Source organism: Alosa alosa, chromosome 6 (genome assembly GCF_017589495.1).
Source record: "Alosa alosa isolate M-15738 ecotype Scorff River chromosome 6, AALO_Geno_1.1, whole genome shotgun sequence".
In the NCBI taxonomy this organism is placed as follows: domain Eukaryota; kingdom Metazoa; phylum Chordata; class Actinopteri; order Clupeiformes; family Clupeidae; genus Alosa; species Alosa alosa.
Genome location: NC_063194.1, coordinates 15,754,940 through 15,760,926, shown reverse-complemented (window position 1 = coordinate 15,760,926; position 5,987 = coordinate 15,754,940). Strand labels below are relative to the sequence as shown.

General features: G+C 43.0%; 1 long non-coding RNA gene across 1 annotated transcript; it reads left to right on the top strand.

Moving 5' to 3' along the window:
* The first annotated feature begins 2,403 nt into the window (after positions 1 to 2,403).
* Positions 2,404 to 4,963, top strand: LOC125296782. The gene is made up of 3 exons (XR_007193859.1): positions 2,404 to 2,466; positions 4,537 to 4,602; positions 4,817 to 4,963. It is a non-coding gene; the product is annotated as an uncharacterized LOC125296782 (long non-coding RNA).
* Positions 4,964 to 5,987: the final 1,024 nt, after the last annotated feature.

Genomic DNA, 5,987 nt, shown 5'->3' with positions numbered 1-5,987 from the left:
CCGTTACACTCATCCCCCTAAACCTCACTCCCGATCCGGGTCACGGCACCAATGTATCTTGGCGCGATTCAGCCCTGCACATGCACAGACTTGAAACTGTGAACAGCAGCATCTCGGATCAGGAGTCGAGCGTGCTGACAATCGAGCTAAAAATCCAGGCTGCTAGCTTTCATGCCAGCACTACTCTTGAGAATGGGGTTTACCAACGTTCCACACGCACAGCTAAGCTAGCTGGCATCCGTTACACTTGTGTGTGTGTGCTTGCATGCATGTATGTATGTATGCCTGTGTGTGCTTGTGTGCGTGCATCTTTATGTGTGTGTGTGTGTGTTTATGTGTGTTTGCTTGTGCAAGAACTAACTCAGAGGACAGGCAAACCCAGAGCTGCAACGTTATATAGTAGCCAAAATTGAAACAAAGACGCAAGGTGCTTGAAAATTGTGAACTTTTGTTTTGTTCTGTGTATGGTTGTTCTAATCGTTCCAGTCGTGATAACAAGAAGTTGCTTTGTTTATCTTCCATTCCTGCAAAACGATTCACCCAGGCAAGGCAAGACTTAAAACGAAGAGGTAAGTGGTTAAGATAAGTCGTGATAAGAGTGTCCTCACTTTTTCTGTTACTAAGCGCTTTCAGATATAACCTCCGGAGTATATGCGGAGGTTTGTCAAACGGAGGTCCTACCCTTCGGATGATTCAGATATGACGCTAACCTGCGGACCTTATACCGACCTATGTGTGAACGACATACATGCACATTACAGAATCTCCGTGTGGTTGAGTGAGGGGTGGGGGCTCGACGTATGACGTAGGGCCCAAGTTCGCAAGAGGCATGTGACGCAGAATATATGCGGCCGCTGTCACAGGAGGGCTAGTAATAGGCTACAGCATGGAGGGTGAATACATCGCGCTCGTTTCGAATGTTGTTGCAACAATGCAGCATGTTTTCCGTTACATCCACAACATCCGCAGCACCGATAAAAGATTGGAGCGTGACCTACAGTCAATTCGAGCAGATTACGACAATGAATGTCGTTGTGAACGAATCCGTTACAGGAGAAAGAGAGCTGCAGTCAGGCATGAATACTCCTCACCTTTCGGCGAAATTCGCCGTTTTGAATCCAAAATAGGGGACTTACGTGGTTCGCACAGATCCGATGAGAAAATATTGTGGTGGGGGTATGGGGTTACAACTGAGTTTACAAATCACGCGCAGACGCGAACGCATCTTGATGCGTTGTAAGACAAGAGCCCAATTAAAAACTTGTCTGATCCAGCAACGACTATGTGAATGCAGCCCCTATGCATTTAGCCTATTAAACAGTGGAAGCTAAATTTTGCCGCGGATGCAACGCAAACAGAACGCTTGCACTGGAATAGCCTCCCTGTCTGTGTGACTACAGATTAGAGGTGGGTCGGTCGCGAACTGAACGGGTCTTTAAAATGAACGACCTGAACTGGTTCGCCTTTCCAGTTCTTGTTCGTTCTTTCGTTCGTCGCTGAATCACACTGACCTAGTGCTGCTGTGAATGCCTATGGCCCAGCTTCCTAAGGCGAGAGCCAAACCAATCGTATGCTGTTGTCTGTATTGTTTCTAAAACGTTCTCATCGAATTAGCCAATGAGAGGCATGAAAGCATAGCAACCGTTTCCATGAAAAAAAATGGGCTAGTGGGAGAGCATACGATAAAACATAATGATAATGGTTTACATTAACAACTCCATTTTGCATTTCAATATTGGCATTTACATTTAAATATCTGTCTAATGGTAAATGCATGCTGTCTTTGTATTTTCTGTGTCATGCCAGGTTAATAAATGTCTCTTCAATCTGTCTCGTTCGTTCGTTCTCACGCCAAGACCCCCCACCTTGTTTCACTTCGGTCTGTCGTTCTTGTTAGGTCAGTCACTCGTTCTTGGCAGAAGAAGCAGAGTGATTGGATCTGTAGCCTAGGCAAAATGGGGACTTGAAACCTTTTCATCAATATAATCTTTCTGCCAAGCCTTTAAACATGTTTGTCGGCATAGCCTACTGGGTCTTTGTTCCTTTATGAATGAACACATTTTTAAAAAAGAAATTAGCTGATCTAGCCGTAGTCTACTCTATTTACCTTCAATATGTAATGTCAAGGTGAATGAACACATTAGCTACTGCTGTTTTGTCTAAAAGTACACATAATCATGAAGTTGCAGCTATATTTGCGCTACAATTACAGTGTTGTGTTGACCGTTTTCACAAACGAGGAGCTGAGAACCTGCATTCCATGATTCACTGCTGAACTACGTTGTAGGCTACCGGAAATGCGAATGAACGAAAGAACGAACGATTCAGAACGAATCATCTTGGCGAACTGAACGACGCGAACTGTGTCATGAGAACGAACGACAAAATCCACCTCTACTACAGATGCGTCTGAAATGTCAGCTGGAATGTGAGCCCGGCGAGGAGAGATGCTTATTGATGTCACAGGTGGGCTAGTTGAAACGTTCAACTTCTGTCAGAAAAAGACGTTGAGATTGGTGTAGCAACGTAGCATAGGCTGTTGTTAAAGTTAGCGATATTGGACAGAAATTATAGACATAACGAGTTCATTTGATGAAGACTATGTGCAGTTTGAGCCATGTAGATCGACAAAAGGCGAAGCAAATAGGCATAATTTTTTATGTATGCTCTCCCACTAGCCCATTTTTTATCGTATGCTCTCCCACTAGCCCATTTTTTTCATGGAAACGGTTGCTATGCTTTCATGCCTCTCATTGGCTAATTCAATGAGAACGTTTTAGAAACAATACAGACAACAGCATACGATTGGTTTGGCTCTCGCCTTAGGAAGCTGGGCCATAGGCATTCACAGCAGCACTAGGTCAGTGTGATTCAGCGACGAACGAAAGAACGAACAAGAACTGGAAAGGCGAACCAGTTCAGGTCGTTCATTTTAAAGACCCGTTCAGTTCGCGACCGACCCACCTCTAATCTGTAGTCACACAGACAGGGAGGCTATTCCAGTGCAAGCGTTCTGTTTGCGTTGCATCCGCGGCAAAATTTAGCTTATTAGCTATCAGTACAGCAAAGGCTAATGTGAATAACTAAATAGTTTAATTAAATGCTCCTAAACTGGGCTGGTGGCGTTTTGTCGAGTTCAGAGACAAACACAGTGTTTGACATGGTAATGGCGTCTTTTAAGAAACGCTCAGTGGCCTGACACACTAGCACAATGCCGCAATCTGTAAGTAGCCTAGCTGCAGGTTAAAACATTTCAAACCAATTTTACAAATTAAAGCCTAGTCTACCCTACCCAAGTTTATTTATTACCTGGTTTGGTCCAACAAATATTCAGACTTATTCTAATAGTCTACTATGAAGTGTCCATTAGGCCTATGAAATCTTCAGAAATGTCTGATAACTTCAGGCACAAAGAAAGAAAGAAAACTCATGTAGTGAGGAGGAGAGGAGGGCCAGGCTGAAGCATGTTGCCAAACAGCGCAAGTGGGCCCAAGCCAAAAAGAAGAAATAATAAGTATTTTTTTGTAAAAATTAGTCATTTTGTAGTTTGTTTTCTTTATAAATCTCTGGTTTTAGGCAACTTCATACTCCATGGAAGCTATGCACTATTGGCAACAATGTCACTCGCGCCTGTTTTGCTATGAAACGGCCATTTCCCACTTCGCGCGCCCTTCTCACCTTTTTCACCCCTGACCCGTTTTAATGCCTGGTGGTGGATATTCCTTTATTCACCATATTCACACGGCGGCCATCTTGTTGTCATGAAGCACGTCATGCTCAGGGTGGGAAGTTCGAGTTCTGTACGGTTGTGTGTGTTGTGGATTGTATCAGTTACGAATATGTCTGCTGTGTGCCTGGGTGTAATTCCTACTACAAAAGACGGGAAAAAGACAAAACACGTTCGTTCCACCGGTTCCTGACAGACACCAGATTGAAGAGAGAGTGGATTTCAAAAAATAGAAGAGACATCGGTACATTTTTCCAGTGCATAATTGTCTAGCTAGCCAACCGGTTAGCTTAACCCCAGGCTAATGTTAATTATAAAGATAGCCACTGTGTAACGTTATCATGCTACTTGTTAGATCAAACGCAAACATGATGTCGTTTTATTTATGTAAGGTAACGTTACGATGATGCCTTGATAGAAATGCTACGTCTCAAGCAGTAAGCTTGTCTTTTGCTGACTTCAGGGAAAGCCCTGGTCACTGTATGTAGGCTAACTGCAGCTAACGGGCAGGCTGTTTGTTGTTCGTGGAGATTAACGTTACGTCCAACACAAAAGTTTGTGCCAAACATTTCACTGAGCAGTGTTTTGTGCACCATGATGAGACTGGAAAAACGTGCCTCCTGCCAGGAAGTATCCTGTTCGCTTGGACAAAAACGACTCATAAAAGACCAATGCGAAATAGAGGGAGAGAGGTCAGTTAGTGAAAATTGTTTCACACGTCTCCTAATGTCATGTTTAACCTAGGTCTGTCACAAAGAGTTGATTTATTCAGTTGTGCAAGAACTAATGTTTTATTATTATATACACAGCAATGAACCTGCTGGAGAGACAGAAGATGCCAGTGTAAGCTTAGACCTGGCTGGAGTTGACACTGGGTAAGACACTTATAAAGTATTTCCTATGTCCATCTTGTAAAGTATCACACAGCTGCTGCATAAGACATAGGCTATGTGTAGCAGCAGGGTATAATATTTAATCTCCATTAATGAAACAAATTCACTGTAGTAGGTTACATGGTATACTATACAACTTACGTGATACACATGCAGTTGGAACTGAACGTTTTTGATTTGTTATTGTCTCCTATAGTGCAGACCAAGTTGTTAAGCCAGCACCCCACTCTGACCATGACTATGCTGAACTCTCGGTCACTGCAAGAGCAGCTAGAAGCAGCACGGAAGGAGATTGCCCGCCTTACGCAGGAGAATACCATCCTCAAGGCATCCTGTTTCAACTTGAAGCAAAAATATTTTTGAGATACATCAATAGGCTCTCAAAACAATTGGCCTGTCGCTAAGCGCCACCCTTAGAACGCTGATGAGCCAATGACAGTCCAGCCTCAACGGGACTCGGACATCAGCTCGGACAACTCCATAGGAAACAACAGGGATGAGGCATAAAATTACAAATTAATGGTTATTTATGGAGTTTATTAACTCAAAAAACCCCGACGGATAACCATGGTCAAACGTTTTGCAGGGGGACGTGTAATACTGATAGCCGGTATCCTGAGAGGCTAGAAAACGGGTATATTTTCATCAACAGTAGCCTATAGGATGTCTCTCGCGTTTGCAACAGCTCGACGTAATGTAGGCTACTAAGCCAACAACGTGGGCACAGGTTCCCTGTTAAATCCCAAGATGAAAATGCTCATTAACCAACTAATATATTATTACTACATCAAATATTAACGTAACCTAACATATCTTCAGTATCAATCTTCCGCTAGCTAGCTAGCATTAACGTCTGGTTTTTGCACAGTGATTTGCACGACTACTCGCCACAACTGCTTGTCACCTTGTATGTATTCTAAAGTTTTGAATACACCCCTCCATAGCATAATTAAGTCTCTTTTGATAGCTTCTGGAGGAAAGTGAATCCTTTTTCGACCAAAACGTCCTCAAAGCCTGCTTTCATATACTGTCAGCTGCCATTGTCCACAATGTATTTCTAATCAAGTCTGGTTTGTTTGTCCGAGTTTTCACACGGTAAAAATGGGGGGGCGGGGCTTAGCGACAGGTCAATTCCAAACAGACATAAGGTGCTTATAGAGCAGGTCCAGATTATTTGTGAAATAAACCAGTAAAACAGTGTCATGGGATGGAATATATAACATGGATACCCAACTTCTGTCATAGCTCATATTTTTAAAAGAAGCCAGTGAAAACTATCCTGACAAACAATAAGCAGCATTTTAATGCCTCAATCAAGTGATGGGCTAACTATCATTAACATCCAACTTCAGTCATATTTCATATTT